Source organism: Uranotaenia lowii, chromosome 3 (assembly GCF_029784155.1).
Source record: "Uranotaenia lowii strain MFRU-FL chromosome 3, ASM2978415v1, whole genome shotgun sequence".
Classification (NCBI taxonomy): Eukaryota; Metazoa; Arthropoda; class Insecta; order Diptera; family Culicidae; genus Uranotaenia; species Uranotaenia lowii.
Window position 1 is genome coordinate 245,233,746 of NC_073693.1, and position 17,870 is coordinate 245,251,615.

The following is a 17,870-nucleotide window of genomic DNA, read 5'->3' on the forward strand; positions in this document are numbered from 1 at the left end:
TGACCAATATTTCGTGATCTTTTAACACGTAGTCTTTCCGCATCAAATGGACAGATTTTCCTGGTTTTTTAAACGAATGTAACGAAAATGACATAAATTCGTTGTTTTGCTCTATAATTTTAACAATTATACAAAAATAAGTCCGGTTAAATTGATCTTGAAACTATAAATGTAGAAGGTTTGTACTTTTCAGCAACTGTGAAATTTTCTAGAATTTTAATAGAGTTATAGAGCAAAATTGTTTAGTTTGTATAGAAATATTTATGTAAAAAAATATATCGAAAAATATTATCAAATCAGCTTGTCAACTTGAATGGGGATTTGTCTAACAGAACTAAAATCATCAGATTGCAGGAAAATATTTAGTTGTTTTCTGAATGCAGTTATACTTTTTTGTACAAATCCTAATAATCCTTTTTAAAAAAACTGTTATTCTTTCCAATACAAAACAATGAATAACTTTATTAATGCACTAGTCATTTGAACTAAAGATTCGTGAAAATATAGAAAATCGTGTACAAGACAGGTCTGAACTTTTATCGTTTGAATGTAAGCTATCATTTTGTATAAGGATAAAGACCTTGGCTCAAAAATGAACTTGGGTTTCGACAGGAGCTTTTTACGATCCAATTTTACATAAATCATAGAACACTTTAAACAAAAGTTTAACGTAGAAACTAAACACTTGCGATAAAATGCTTCGTTCCTCAGGCCAATTCAAACGAAATGCACAACCACAACAACATTGAAAAAAAAAAATTTTTCTGGTAAAAAAAAGGTGTAACTCTGCTTGAAAACGTCTTACGCAGTTAAATTATTTGCTCTTTGCATAAATTAATTTAAACTAAACTGGTACAGTCGAACCTGGATAAACGAGAAACCTCAATAAGTAAGAGAAAACACCAAATCCCAAGCTTTTTAAAGCACAAAACCTCTTCAAGTGACAGTGTAGAACCACTATAAGCTAGAGTCATTTTCTTGACAAGACCAAGGAAATAAGATAAAATACCAGGATTATTGAAGTTTTGGTACCAAAAGAATATTGGGTTACCAAAGAGCAAATATCCACAGTTTCATATTGAAACTCATTCGAGAAAACTTCGAAATAATGCATCAACTGGTTTCTTATAAATCAGTGGATTTTAATTTTAATACACACATTGAATAGTTGCATTTCAAGATCACTTTAATGTTTTTATATGTTGCTGAAGTTAGAAACCTCTTTAAACGAGAAAAAAAGCTTAGTCCTTTGAACTCTAACTTATCGACGTTCGACTGTTGTCAGTTTTGTGTTTGGTTTTGTCGATAATAGTTTCATTATTAAATTCATAACATTTGAGTTTCGCTTGTAAGTATAGCACACGCGTAGAATCGCATATAGCTCCGTAATAAGTTGAAAATACGATCAAACTTCGTCTGTTTACTAATGAACGAAAATAAGCGTTCATGAGATAAATCATTAATTGAGACTGTCAAAGAGAACTCTTAAATTTAGAAATAATTTTAAAAATATTTTTGAAATTCCGTGAAAAAAATTCTAAAATGACAATTTTCCCGGTGAGGTGCCGAAATTCCCGGTTTTTTCCCGGTTTCCCGGTGACGCGATGAAATTCCAAAGTTTTTCCCGGTATTCCCGGTTTTCCCGGTTCGCTAGCCACCCTGATATTATGTTTTACATCAATTATAATGAATTTGAAATAAAAATTTAAAATAAAAAAGTGACAAAAAACCGTTCGATTTTAGCAACATTACGGGCGTGTTGCCAAAAAACGAACGGGGTCTGTACTGTAGAAGTAGAGTATACCTATATTTAAAATCAGATTGTGAAGAAATTTTTGATTTTCTGAACTTTTGAATTTCATTATTCTATGTTTCATGTTGCCAAATTATTTTTTTTAAATTTATACTAGATAGTGATTCAGTGAACATTTCATCTGGTTTGACCGCTATATAAAAAAAGGTTTCGTTTCGTATAACTAAGGGTTAAGATAAATGCTAATATACTTAGCATCAGCTTTTGCATACTTCAGATGAAGTATTTTGACAATTCTCTACGGCAGCAACCCCGAAACCTTTATATGAGTTTTAAATTAACGTCTTTGATTTTAGCTTTGCTTTTTGTTTCTGGAAGATAAAGCTTAGTTTTTTTAGAAACGGGAAATTTTCTTTCGCTGATAGCTCATTTCCTAGTTATCGGATATATTTTGACACCATTTTGTTGCCTGTGAAAAGAACTATCCGACCTATTTCAAATTTTGAAATTAACGCGTTTTCGAGATTTTTACGCTGACAGAGAAAAAGAAAATATTATTTTGCACAGTTTCCTTCAAAATTCATCATCATTAAATCGACAGCTGGCAAAAAAGTTGATTATTCAAAAATTTCTGTGCGTGAGTGGTGGAAAAGTAAGCAAACACAGTTCAAAATGCCCACAAAGTTCGAATCATGCGTTGGAGTGAAGCACATAATCGGTAACTACGGTTGAGGGACATCAGGAAGGTCCAGGCTCAAGCCAGAATTTTTAATTTTTAATAAGCGAAAAACTGAGTTTAGATCGCTGAAATGTCCCGCAAAGTTTTCTCTCATAAGTTGAAAGTGTTGCCTAGCTATGAGTCATTAAAACCTTACCTCAAGAAGCAACAAATTTTTACTAGTTTCAGAGCTTATGAGCCGTATAGCCGGTCGGAGGCAATGAGACAAGTGATTATGAAAAACCCTATTTCAAACAAATTCCAGCGGTTGAATCTTATAACATTTCTGGTCGTGGCAAGGTTCTTCGAAAATTAAAGTATGTGTTTGTTGATTGTTTTGTTAAAAAATATAATGATTTATCAAGACCCTGCTCCTGTGAAAAAAAAAATGAAAAACAAAACTTTGGTTTTCGCTGTTTTAGAAGCTTAAAAAAAGTACATTAAATGCATCATTCTGCTAATGGCAATGCTGATCTTCTAATACCTCATCGCTTATTCTCAAACAATTTCTCAGAGAAAGTTTTCTCAATTTTTATGCGATAGGGGTTAAAATAAATAAAATGCTTATTTTGAAAGCCCGATATTATTTTCTGAAAAACCTACTCATTCTTGTTTATCAAAATCATACTTCCTATCTGCTTCTTTCTTGTTTGAATTTTAATATAATTTAACGAAAGACAAATCTACTACAAAAAAGTATAACCTACAACGAGAAAGATTTTTTTCAGAAAAACGGTTTAAACAGCATTCTAATCCAATGAGCCTCTAGATCTTTTAAAATGTTTTTTTTAAGAATAAGCTTCCAAAATTCATAAACCGCGAATGCACACTTACTAGAGCATTGGGGAGACGAAAACCATCATATATCTATTTTATTTCTATCTATCATATCATTAAACGTTCTCATTCAACTAATTATGATATCTACTATTAAATCTTCCACCTACCCTAAAAGATTGCTTGTAGTTGTCTGTCTTTTACAATACTAATCTGATTAACTTACGCATGGTGGTCAACAAGTGTAAATATCAACTTATAAACACTTAAAAATATCAACTTATATTCACTGCGCAACGCTCTTTTTGTTCGATGGAGGGCAAGTGTTTCAAATCCCATAAACCTTATCAACATGGATCATCTAAGAAAAAATATACGTTATTATAATTTTTAAACATTTTTTTTTTACTTTCTATGATCTCATGTCAGCACCAACACGTGAAAAGGGACTATGTTCATTTATGACGTTTCGAGAAAAACGTGATTGAAAATTCTACAACCATTTTTAAATCGCTAATTAAAGTTCACGAAAAATCTTCTAAGTCTAGATGGTCAAACATTATAAATATGTTTTTATCGATACGAGGGTATTGTGTTATCATGGAAAAATAGCTCACAATTGTTTATAGAACCTAGCTGGAGTATGAATTTCGTCTAAATGTTTTATACACCCTTTGCTTTGTACTGTATGTCTCAAATGTGTGAGTAAGATGGAGATAAAATTTCCACTATTTTTAGACAAACGCTTATGGTTCTCTCTATAGGAGAGAGTGAATAGCTTTCCGCATTCTTCCCCTCTAATGTTTTGCATCTAGTCCGTTCGCTTTGTTGTCGAGTAAAGGGTGTATAAAACAATTTGTGTGAGGATAATGTCATTTTATGGCTCTAAATTTTTTAGACCCTTTGCTCAAACTACATTATAAATCTTACGAAAACTGATAAACTAAAAACGGTTTTTGTGTTAAGCTCATATTGGGCTATTTGAATCCACTGAAAACGGGGTTTTGTTTACTTTGTTGTCTATACCCAATCCTCTTTATACCCTGGTTGATGTTAGTTTTTGAGCTTGTATTCAAACCGTAAACTTTCATAAACACACGAAAGCACAACATCGCCGTTACCCGATAGAGCATAGAGTACGGGAATATACGTATTCATTGTAATTTTTTTTTTTTTTGTATGGGTTTATGAGCTACCTGGCTGACCCGGAAAGGAAAAACAGATCGGGGGACAGAAGAGGAAAATTTACATGAGAGTAGAGTAGCTTAGAGTAGGATAGCGGCAACAGAGCCCGAGGGTTCTGAAGCACCAGTTTAGGGAAGCGTTAAGATAGTGCTCGACGGACTGGGACAATTGGGCCCTACATGAGCTTCGAGTTAACCCAACCTCCAATTCAACCGAGCAGTAACAGTATGGTAGCAAAAGTTATCATATGCTAACGCCTCGATATCATTGTCAGAAGGGTTCACTATCTTACCGTAGTTGAGTTATCCCTACCTGTCACCTAACCTTACTCGATTCAAAAACTTTGAATTTATGATCGTTTTTACTCGAGATTAATATAGATTGACTAATGAAACATATTTCCCGTATACAGAACTAAACATCTAGATAAGTAGCTATCTCTCAATGCTGCAATTATAAAATTTCGCTTAACACAAATATTAATTATACCAATTTTTTTGCAAAATTAAAAAATAAAATAGAGATATAATTATGAATTGCATGATCAATATCTTTTGTACTATCATTGACTTATCAAAACAACAGGATATAAACCATAATGCAAATGGCGATTCTGTTCTTCTAAAACCTCGTTGCTAATTTTGAACAACTTTTCAAAACAACCTTCCTTCTTGATCTTTGGTTTGGTTAAAATAAATGTCAATTTTTAAAACCCCGATATTATTTTCCTGGACAAGAAGGTTCTTGTTTATCAAAATCATACCTTCGATCTTCTACATCCTTATTTGAATTTCAAACCTAATCGAGCTATAGATGGAACTACAAAAAAAGTAATAAAACAAGAATGAACTAGATTCAGATGGATTGGGTAATTAAAGATGTTTCCCAATGTGTGATTCCTTATGAATTCAAAATAAATACGCGGCTGCTCTGTAATTATATTAACAACTTGGATACCATAAAACAGAATTTTTAATTGTCTACCCCTCAACTTTTGTATTAATTTTACGTTATACAAACAATAAAATAAATAGCATGATTGAATTAATAACCGGACCATACTGCTAATGACAATGCTATTCTTCTAAAATTTCGAACGCTTAACAACTTCTTAGAGCAAGTTTCCTCAATCTGTTTCGGATGAAATAAATTACACTCCTACTTATAAATCTCCGATATTATTTTCCTGGACTATCATCTATCTTTTACTTCATTATTTCAATTTCACACCTAACCAAAAAACTGACAAATCTATCAAAAAGTATTGAAACGAAAAGGAAATATTCTTGACAGGAAACTGTCTAAATAGTATCTTGATCCAATTAGCCTCTAGTTCTTGTAAAATGCTTGATTTAAGAATAAGCCTTCGAAATTCATAAACCACAAATGCACACTTACTAGAGCATTGGGGAGAAGAATACTGTTACTTTACCTTGCCTAGTAGCACATTGAACATTGAATACCTAACCATGTGTTAACCAATTGTTAACATCTTCATCCACTAATTCTTGTACAATTAAATTGCCTTTCTAATTTTGGCAGTTATCATTCATTTACAATACTGTCTATTCTAATCTAACTTGCGCATGGTGGAAAAGTGGAAATATCAACATTTAAACTGCTACTTGTGATATTTCCACTGCGCAATGCTGTTGTTGTCCAACGGAAGGGAGGGCAAGTGTTTCAACTCCCATTCACCTTATCAACATGGATCATCAAAGAAAAAGTATACGATATTGAAGCACCTTTTAATTTACTTTCTATGATCTCATATCGAAAAGGCTACGTGCAACCGCCCTTTCAAGTTTATGTTAGTATAGAGTCTGTTTCCAAACCGTCAACTTCCATAAACACAGTAATGCACGCCGTCGCCGTGACCCATTACAGCCTAGGGTACGGAATATACGTATTCATTGTTATTGAAAATGAATTGATTCAAAAAGTTCCATTCTTCTTCAAAAATTTATCAGGTCAGCTAAAATTTCGATTCAAAAATAAAAATGGAAAATTCGGTTTGTTTGACACCAAAGTACTTTGAGTATTGAAAACCTTAATAAATCTCGCGTGAGCTTTCAATACGTCGTATGAAAAATCTTAAGAATTCACAGAAAACTGCTGCAAAAGTCATCAAACCAATTTTAAAATTTGTTGCGCCTAATTTAAAGCAGTTTTTGTATTTTTTCGTATTAAATCTATTTGTTTACATTTTGTTTCATTGGACGTAATGAAAGCTCACGCGAGAAATATAGGAAAAATGTTGATGTAAACTCATGAGCTTAAGAAGTTGTAGAACAGATATTGTAATTAATATTTCCAGATAAAACTATTTTTAGAATTTTTCTATTGAACTAACAGAAAATGATATGATTTATGGCGAATCTTTATTGAAAACCTGATCTGCACTCTTTGTCCAGTATGAAAAAGACCCGTACTTATAAATCAGATACAACTTGATTCAAAATAACGCCATCTCAAAAACAGATGTTTTTTTCACGTCTGTTTAACAGATATCTGATTTCGGGATTTTTTTTCGCTTCCCATGCATCATCATGCAAGGGGGTTCGGTAATTGTATTGCATACGCATGTTTGCGCAGCATTGTTCCAATCAACTCCAGGGCCGATTTCGAGAAATTGTTTCGATTCTCTTCCTTCGAGACGGTTATAGATACCGTACATATCCCGAAACATGACATTCATGCTCACGGTCGGTCGGCTATGGTAGGAATTTACCACACAAGGGGCCGTCTTGCATCATGATAAGGATTATCCCACACAACTATTCGTCTAGCCTAGCAAGAGATCCTTCCATGAACGTTTCAGTTTGATGTCTTCTTCTGGTTGGGAATAACATATTCAATGAGCGTGCTTCGAAATTGAACGTGCAATAGATTGTTGTATGTGAAGAATCACCGAAAAACAACAAGCCGTCGATTGGAGGCGAGAGGTATCATTGGCAACATAACAGAAGAACTATCGGTTGCAGAACTTTTCTATTCGGGAGGGGAGAAACGATATTTCACGCATATGTGACATGAATTATTTCTTGATTAACTTTTATTGTACTCGTTACGCTACGCAGATCAAACGAATAGACTTGGATAAAAAGAAAGTCGAAGAAAATTGTAGTCGGATTCGCTTTTTTTTTTTGGTATAGGTCGTAACCTGGAATGAATATGGACTGAGTAATTCTATACCAAATCAATCCGTGCGGATTGAATGGATGCAGATTATTTCCTAAGATTTTTTTTCGTAATTTGTCTCATTTTATTCATTTGTTTTTTTTTCATATTAAACTATAAAAGCTTAACCTTTGAAGAAGAAATAACCGTTGATTTATATTTTATAATTGTTGGTTTTGACAAAAGTGCTCATGCACCTGACATAAAACCATAAACTTGATCAGAACCGTTTTGTATCCGCTTGACACAGGTCAACATTTACAAGAGAGCTTTTCCGTAACTTACCTTTACGTTCAGTCTTTGATCATTTCAGTTAGTCCAGTTTCTTATCCAGACGTGTCGCCTTCCTGCAGGTAGTTATCCGAAATTCTTCCGCTATCGCTTTGCTTGTTGAAGAATATTATTTGACTAACTCAGAGTCATAACTGTATAACATTTTCGGCTATACCATAACCATATAACTTTTCTATTCTGCACCGGCAGCAATGAGGCTAAACATAATTTTATTACACCCAGAGCTCACCTTTTTTCCCAACCATGGTTGCTCTCAACATATTCACAATCTTCTCTTTCTTTCCACATGCGTTGGCTGGCACTCACAGAAACATAGCAAAACAGACCCATCAATAAGCACCGGTGCGGATCCGCAATGGAGTCGAAAAGGATCACTATAATAAAATAATTAGCTGCTCTTCGCCCTCACTTCATCCCACTCACATTGGCGCGATCGATTATGAACAGCGCGCTTCAATAGCCGACTTTCAGCTGGGGAGAATGCGCGTGTTGATCGGATAGACATACAGATCCCCCCGGAACGAAATTAAAGGGGTACGGCACGAGCGACGCCACCCGTTGCTGCACTATCTCTTCGCCTCACTTAGCGGCTCACTAGCATGGTGGATGGCATCATGGGATTACAATTCTCCCGTCCGGGCTTTGGACTCGCGCTAGCTCGCTTGATCGTCGGCACTTTTTAAGTGTAAAACTTGACTTATTCTTTTCTCGATCGGCCGGTCGATCGGTCGGTCAGTCGTTTTTATATTTTTTCCCCTATACGTATTTTGATTTTTGCCGTGCGTAGTCGCCGACAATCTTCAGCTGTGCGGTTTCTTCACTTTTGTCCCGTGCGCGCTTCTCTCACGCGATTAAAACCTGTTTATTCTCTCCACTATATAGGATGCCGCACGGCGCGTTGTCGAACTCTTTTCTCGGGCATTCGAATTATCGACGGTTGGTTGCGCGGTTTTCAGAAGATTCCGTATCCCGGTATAAGGTAATGAATCGGAGGCAAATAAAATGGGCCGATTAACCGAATATTGAAATTTGTTGAGCCGATTGGTTCGGTGTGTTCCGGTTTGATTTTCAGCACCGATCAAAGAGAAGATACATGTGTGATTACGCGTAAAGCTTTGTTTTTTTATGCGTCGCGTTCGAGTAGGTAGAATCGGTTAGTGCACGGAAGACCATGTTCTGGAAATGGAAAGAAAAAGAAATAATGTTAGGTCATATATTTTTAACCTTTTTTAAAACCACGTTTTCAGATTTTGTACGTTTTGAGAAATGGAGATAAAAAAGCTGATTAAATCCCTTTGTTTTACCAAATTGAAGAATACAGGCTAATGCCCAGGTCAGGTAGAGAATCTCTAATAATAAAAAAAACAGAGAATATAAAAGTAATATTGAGAGGAGCCCGGAGCAGCTCAACCCTCAACGGATCCATCCAAAACGTCGATCTCTTTCGAAGTCTTCACGCAATTGGACGACACTTTTAGAGAAAGCCACTTTTATGTTTATGAACTTACTGTGACCCTTTGCTGTGAATAGATCATTCAAAAGCAGGAGATAAAAGCCCAAGTAACCATAAGCACTAAAGCTTTGCATTTTTATAGCTTCATAACAGCATTCAAGTTCTAAATTACACTAAAGGGTGATACGGTCAATATTTGGTCAATATCAACTTGACGTATTTCTTTCAATTTTGCATTTAAACACCTGAACACCCCTTATTTTGAAGGTGTGTGTGTGTAGAATGTTGCTCCTATTTTGATTTTGGAATTCACTCTTCAGTTGTCAAAATGCCGTCCAAGGAAGAAGAGCAGCGTATCAAAATTTTGCTCGCGCATCGCGAAAATCCGAGCTACTCGCACGCAAAGCTGGCAAAATCGCTAAGAATTGCCAAATCAACCGTTACAAATGCAATTAAAGTGTTTAGGGAACGTTTTTCGACGGCCAGGAAGTCTGGATCGGGGGGAAATCGAAAACCGGAAGCCGTTGAGACGACAAAGAGAGTTGCCGGTAGTTTCAAGCGAAACCCTAACCTCTCTCTCCGAGATGCCGCAAATAAGCTGGGTGTATCGTCTATAACCGTGCATCGAGCCAAAAACCAGCCGGACTATCGACTTACAAGAAGGTAGTGATTCCAAATCGCGATGATAAACAAAATACGACGGCCAAAGCGCGATCCCGGAGGCTGTACACGACGATGCTGACGAAGTTTGACTGCGTGGTAATGGACGACGAAACCTACGTCAAAGCCGACTACAAGCAGCTTCCGGGACAGGAGTTTTATACGGCAAAAGGAAGGGGAAAGGTAGCAGATATTTTCAAGCACATGGAACTGTCAAAGTTCGCGAAAAATTTCTGGTATGACAAGCCATCTGTACGTGTGGCTTGAAAAGCAGCATTTTCATAGCTTCCGGGACTGTCAACCAAGAAATTTACGTGAAAGAATGTTTGAATAAACGTCTGCTGCCTTTCCTGAAGAAACACGGTTGTTCCGTACTGTTTGGCCGGATTTGGCATCTTGGCATTACGATAATAAGGCCATGAAGTGGTACGCCGCCAACAACGTGCAGGTGGTTCCCAAGGACAAGAACCCTCCCAACACGCCAGAGCTCCGCCCAATTGAGAAATACTGGGCTATTGTCAAGCGGAACCTAAAGAAGATTAAAAAAAAACTGCTAAGGACGAGCAGCAGTTCATGGCAAACTGGCTTTCTGCGGCGAAGAAGGTGGACAAGGTGGCTGTACAAAATCTGCTATATTTTCTAAGCTATAATTTGGCATCGCACAAGCTTGTTTTGATGATTTTTTGCACTATGTAAGCACTACAGTGGCATTGATACTGAATTAATGCCAATTTAGAGCACCGGTTGCTAGAAATTTGATTTAAATAGGGCTTTTATTCAAAGATTTAACGCGGACCTGATAGGTTCACAAGCAGAGTCAATGTCAAATGTCAGAGCCGTACATGTCATGAGTTCGATTCCAGGTCATCTTCAGCCGAAAAATAAAAATTTTCATGTAGGAAATTCAACCCGAGAGATCCCCTTAAATAATATGCATAAGCGAATATAAACAAAAAACAAATTTAGTATCATGGCAGAAAAATGAAGCCAAACAAAAATCAAAAATATTTTTTTCCGCATGGTTGAGCCTTGGTTGAACGCCATTTGCATTTTCCTAGCATTTTGCCCGCTAACGCTATAGCGTCAACCAATGCTAATACAGTGCTTTTATAGGGTTATACCAGTTTCTGCACTAACGCTTCTGCAAACCTGGCTCACAGAGCCAACATGATGCACAGAATCAAGCTCTTTAGCTGATGTTAGAGCAGAATTGGTGCTAGATTTTAGTGCATATGGTTACTTGAGATTATCTGGGTTCTAAGCGCGACGATGTAAAATAAAACATTGTGGAAGATTTGATTGCCAAAGATCGTTATCTAAGTAGCTTGCTTGACCCCGGGCTGGTCAGCAAACTTGGAAGGTTATAGATTTTTTTAATTACAACTAGTTTATTAATGGCGTTTTACTTTACAAGATTTTTTCGTGCCGAGTGTGTACATTTTACTAGGGAGGGAGGGCGTAATAGTTGCAGCGACTCAAAAGCTTGGTAAGACGGTAAGATAATGATTTCACAGCTAAAGGTTCTGTAGGAAACCTATAAACGATGTCGAGCCTAGAAATTTGGACAGAATGAGAGAATCTCCAGATAGTTCGCTATGAAACCGAAGTTGGTACAACTGATAACTCACAAAAGAGTTGTGAAGCATGTGAAGATTGTTGGAGAACATGCTTGTTGTAGTCGATTAAGAAGCTTTTCGATTATTATAGTCAATCCCCTTCTGGGAACACAGTCGATAAGAGAGCAAAGACTTTGCTGGCGAACTCTGTATTAAAATCTGAATATACATGATCAGTCTCTTGAATCTTGACTGCCAACAGAACCAGACGTGCGTGTTGTTATTTCTGTAGAAACCCCTTTAATATATTTGAATCCCTAGTTTGTGTTAAGTTTAGATTAAATATTTATAAAATATATCGGACACTTCAATGCTGATCATAATACTGTTGCACCCAAGGTCATGGACTCTTTGCCCTGGCTTTTGTTTCAGTTTTGTCGAAATTTGGATATGGAAGTATGATACGGTGTTCCATTCGTAACATCTGCGTGAGCAGGAAAAATTTGTTCCCGTGGCATCGGGTGCGCGAGACACTACCGTCTGTGAGTCTTTCCGGTAGTCGAACTCGCAATACACGGTCAAGGAACAAATCACGAAAGGAGATACTTCCGGTAGTGACCGGAAATTCAATTCGGAAAAATGTATGAAATGTAAACACTCTTTCAGTTTTTATGCTCTAGAACAGGGGTTTTCAGATCATTTGCTCGGCGGAGCACTTTTTAAAACCAAAAATTTTGGCGGAGCACCTACATTTTTGAAAGAATGAAAAACCCAAGTTTGAAATTTATCGTCATTAAAATCAGTAATGAATGGCTACTCTTTGAATTGTCTTGTTTTTATTAACAAAATGTGTGTCATCAAAAATTAATTATTTCAATAGAACAAATACGCTTTCTTCGATTTCTCAAACTGTAACAAATTTGATTAAATTTGGGTAAGTTGTAGCCTGATTTCTGGTTCCGCGTTTATTCGGGATCGGTATTTTGTCTTCGTTGCGATATATGTGGAAAATCCCGACTCACATAGATAAGTTGTGGAAAACGGCAGAAGAATAAGTTTTGCTTTATCGGACAAAATTTCAAATTTATTTTCCAGTTGACACCAATACTCCTCCATCGACTTTTTGAATACGAATCTTTCCTGAAGCTTTCAATCCGATGTCATATCTATCAAGCATTCATATTCTTGCGATGTTAATGATTCTGGTTTCTTTGACAGAAAAAATAGGCTGTTCCACGCATTTAAAGTCTTCGATCTTTTTATTATTTTATGATAAAATTCTTCGGGGGGATTTTGCTGGAAGCTGGTTCAACAAATCCTGCGACAAAACATTGTTATTGTAATTGTAAATGACTTCATTAAACACGGGGGCCTGTTGGTTTAAGTTTACACCAAGGAATACAAAAATAAATTTATCAACGAAAAGTGTTGTGATTGTCATAATTCTTGGAAATTTTTATATGATAACTTCAAGGTAATTTCTGATTGAATGCTTCTTAAATTTAAAAAGCTGTCCAGGTTGCGCTTTTTGAGCGATTCTGCCTATAATTTTATTTTTCTCTTGTTAGTCATGATTTTGCCGTTTTTATCGAAGATTGTTATTCCTTTACCTTGCATTGAAAGGCTGAAGTCATTCTTAATTCAAACAGGCGAGACAACGTTTTTTCTACGAGATAACCAGCGATCTTTGGTATGAAGTAGTAGCGTGGAATGTTGGCTTACCATCTCTTCGCACAACGCATTGATTAACCCTGAATTTTCCGGGTCGAGCCCTTATAAAGTTGATTATATTTATGCTTTCGTCCAAGACTTCCTTCAAAGATGATGATAGTTTCTTCATAGCGAGTGCATGTCGATGAAGGATGTAATGACGACTACTGCAACTTTTGATCTTTTCTTTGATCTTGGCAACGACTCTAGCAGTATTTTCCAACTATAGCTTTCGCACCGTCCATACATACATCAATGCAATTTCCCCCATGGAATATGGTTACCCGTAACATAATCATCAATTATTTAGCTTGAAAACTTCAGCCCCCGACGTGGAAGTTGGCAACGGTTTGCATAGGAACAAATCTTCTTCGAAACATTCAGAACCTTGATAGCGAACAAATATCATCAGAATTGCTAGTCCTGCTACATCTGTTGCATGTTGAATTTTGAAGTTCTCAATCGCTTTCAACATCTTCAGCCATGTCACAAATTCGCCGAACAACCGTGTTGTTAGACATGGGAATTGAATTTACCAATTCCACTGCTTTATTATCAACTATGATACGGACGACTTCTTGAATACAAGGTTTGAATAATTTTTCAGCAATAGTATGGGCTTTTCCATCTTTTCCAATCGGTAGCTCTCCAAGTACGGCGTAAGAACAGCCTTTTCATTTCATTGAGTGTTTTGCACACTCAGTCTTGCAACACAACGTTGTTCGATCAAAGCAGTGCATTTTGACAATCCACCATTTTTGCCAACATTCCTGCAGGGATTCAGCCGCCAGTAAAAACAAAGTAAACAAAATTTATTCGTTCGAACTATAAGCCCTGTGATTTTTTTTTCCTCATGTTTCGATAAAAATTAAACGATGAAAAAATATCAGAGTTTTTCCAAGTTGGTTTATGATTTTCGTTGCGAACGTCGTGGAGCACTTTCAAAAGCTTCGCGGAGCACCAAGTGCTCCGCGGAGCACGATCTGAAAACCCCTGATATAGAAGATTGGAATTTGGTGGCTTTATTTGTTCAATCGCAAATGATTAAACCTTCCTTTACGGTTAATAAAAAAGAACAATTAGCCGGTTAGGGTCATATAGACTCGAATTACTATGTTTGTTGTATCTTCAAAACTACTAAACCGAATTAAATAAGTTTTGCCATTTTGGAATCGTCAACATGTTAACTATCTATTTAGCAAGAAAAAAAATGAAAATTTTTGTAGCGTCTGAAAATCGAGCCGAAAGAAAAAGTGGTCAAAAAAAGATGGCGTTTTTGAACAAACATTGTGTCCGGCTAGAATAATGAAATTTCACTATACCGGCTATATGCTCATTCAAAGAATTATTTTAGGAAAAATAGTTTTTGGTTTTCCAATAGGTATCATAAGCCATAAATGAAAAAAAAAAAGAATTGAAAATCTATGATTTTGCTTTCTTTAAAATCATCGTTTTTCCTGAATATAAGCTAATATTTGAAAACTGGGCTGATAAGTGATTTATTTATTTATTTATTTATTTATTATCTTGATATCATCTGACAAATGTGGGTGTCTGAATGAATAAAACTTAAATCTAGGTTTACATTTGCTAGTTTCTTAATCGTTCACTCACTATGCTCAATCCGTTGTTTGAAAGTTGCAATGGACACATTAAAATCGAATAGGGTATAATAACGGAGGAAGCATATTTTTGCGGAACGAAGGGGGTCGTTACTGCCATAGCGCGTACTTCTTGGTTCCAATGAGAGCCAGTCTCGATTACGAAGGGTTCGTTCTGGAGCATAAATGTTACAACGGGAAAGCAGCCATCAATTTCATTTCTCATCTTTGCCACGAACAGTGATCGACCAATGGAATGACGATCCGCCAGCGTATGGAGTCCAAGCAGAGCACATCGTTGTGGATAAGGCGGTAGATTTAACGGGTTTTCCCAAGGTAGTTCGCGGAGAGCATACCGCACAAATCGCCGTTGAATTGCTTCGAAACGCGCAACCCACAAGGCTTCAAACGGCCACCATACCAGATTCGCAGATTCCAATATAGATCGAACCAGGCAGCAATATAAAGCTCGCAGGCAGAGGGGATCAGTGAATTCTGTACTAAGGCGTATAATAAATCCCAGCATTCTGTTGGCCTTCTCGAGTACCACAGAGTAATGGGGCTTGAAAGTCATATGACGGTCCAATATCCTTTATCTGATCCACACGTTGTAGTGACTCACCCAGTATGCTGTATTCATATATGAATGGATGTTTCCTCCGACCGAATGTAATAACACAACACTTAGCAACGCTTAAAACCAGTAAATTAACAGCACACCAGTTCACCACCATGTCCAGGAAGCCTTGTAACTCGTAACAATCAGCTAAACTGTTTATGAACAAAAATATGTTTAGGTCTTCAGCATACTGGAGAACTCCACAGCCAACAAGAAGCAAATTAATGTCATTACAGAACATTGTAAACAACAGAGGGCCCAAGTAGCTGCCTTGTGGGACCCCAGACTTTGGAATAAAATAAGGAGATTCTGCAGAACCTATTCTAACAGCTAAACGGCGATTCGTAAGATAACTTTTTATCCAAGCACATAGTCGTTCGGAACATCCCAAACGTTGCAATTTTTTCAGGAGAATATCGTGATTCACTGAATCGAAAGCAGCCGAAATATCAGTATAAATTGCATCAATTTGCTTTCCACCATCCATTTGTGATATGCAATATGATGTAAAAACTGTCAAATTCGTGGTTACGGAACGTTTTGGGAAAAATCCGTGCTGATTTTCGGAGATCCAGTTCCGCGACAAGCTGAGAAAATAACATCGTTTACGATCCTTTCTAATACCTTCGAACAGGCAGCTAGTGATGTGACACCACGGTAGTTAAGAATATTTTGCTTATCACCTTTTTTATAAACTGGGTTCATAAACGATCTTTTCCAGAGGTCGGGGAATTTTTGCTGTTCTAGGGACCGGTTAAAGATGTGAGTAAGTGGTTTCACTAAAATTGTACGACACTTCTTTAGAACGCACGCCGGAATTCCGTCCTGTCCGGCTGATGTAGTATACTTCAGTTTACCGATGGCTTCAAGAACCATTTCCTCGCTTATAGAAAAAACATCCAGATCCAGCACATCTATGGGCAACCGTGTGACGGCTGCGAAAATTTGATCAGCAGTTGGCGATAGATCAGAGAAAACACTGGAGAAGTGCATCGCGAAGAGGTTACATTTTTCGGCAGGAGACGTGGCAATTCTGTCATTTAGTTGGAGTACCGCAGGCAGTCCGGATTCCTTCCGTTTTGAGTTGACGAATTTCCAGAACTTTTTCGGGCTGCGGCGAAGCTCCCTTTGCGTACGAGCAACATAACGTCGATAGCAAAAACGGTTGTAACTGCGATATCTTCTTGTAGCAGCGTTCAATTTCATTTTAGTGAAAGGGCACCTGGAGCTAGTGAACTTTCTAAGTAATTTAGAACGTATCTGTTTTAACCGCTTTAGGCGTCCATTACTCCAGGGAGGTCGAAGAGGAGGTCGCACCAGGGGTACCGAGTTGTTAAAAACATCGTCCAAAATTGAGCAAAACATTCTCAGGGCAATATCAACGTCCGTACAATTGAGGAAATCCGTCCAATCGATTTCAGAAAGGACTCGATTCATTGTGTCAAAATCTGCCCGATTGAAGTTGCGAGCTGACGTATCGAACGCCTCATCAAAAACGATAGGGTTTGGAAAAGAGATATCAAAATTGAACGGAGGATGGTACATGTCAATCGGAACAATGGCATCGATGGCCTCGGTGACCGAGCTTATTGAGATAGATTCGTCCGTAAAAACCAAATACAGCGTTCGGTTTTGAGAATTGCGTAGAGAGTTTCTTTGATTCATTCCATTCAGTTGCATTCCATCCAAAAGTGATGCACTAGCCGATGTTAATACTGAAGTAGAGAACTCGCTCGTTAATCGGACACGCTCGGTAATCGGACATTTTTGGAAGCTGATTCCAAAGCCAGTTTTCTAACAAAAACCAGACGTTTTGTTAGAATGATTGAAGAAAATCAAATTCAAGACGCTTTTCTGTTCATTAATCGATGTTTTTGTGCTCGGATCTGACATCATACAATACTGTTATAATTTTATATTTTTTATCAAATGTTTGTAGTGAGCTCTTAATCTTTCTGAATTCATATCAAACAAAAGTTTTTCAAAACGAATTCAGAAAATGAGTTATATTTGTTGCAGTTGCAAAACAGTCAATTTTATAGGACCTTTTGAATTTAAGGTCGATTTCTGAAGGCCACAAAAATCATAAACAGAATTTTTAAGAAACATCTGATAGCAGACAATTGCGCGATATCCAAAACAGTAATCCGGGTCTTTATGACCCAAACCGGCTGCATTTTTTGACATTTTCATGTAAACAACACACAAAACCTCAAATCTCGCTGAGCTTTCATTACGTCGTATGAAAAATCTTAAGAATTCACAGAAAACTACTGCAAAAGTCATTAAAACAACTTTAAAATTTGTTTTTCTCATATAGAATATGCTGTCCACGCTACAAATATTCTAAATGGAAAATAGTTG

General features: G+C 36.8%; 3 protein-coding genes across 3 annotated transcripts in view; 1 reads left to right on the forward strand and 2 right to left on the reverse strand.

The window, feature by feature from the left end:
* Positions 1–7,995, reverse strand: part of LOC129755884 (axin) — a 357,557-nt gene extending 349,562 nt beyond the window's left edge. Inside the window, exon 1 of the mRNA XM_055752579.1 lies at positions 7,899–7,995. The gene's annotated coding sequence lies outside the window, so the exon portion shown is untranslated. The remainder of the gene's footprint in view (positions 1–7,898) is intronic.
* LOC129755896 (axin-like) overlaps positions 1–8,037 on the reverse strand; it is a 50,829-nt gene extending 42,792 nt beyond the window's left edge. Inside the window, exon 1 of the mRNA XM_055752593.1 lies at positions 7,899–8,037. The gene's annotated coding sequence lies outside the window, so the exon portion shown is untranslated. The remainder of the gene's footprint in view (positions 1–7,898) is intronic.
* Positions 1–17,870, forward strand: part of LOC129755886 (homeobox protein goosecoid-like) — a 370,053-nt gene that overhangs the window by 61,013 nt on the left and 291,170 nt on the right. The gene's annotated exons all lie outside the window — the stretch shown is intronic.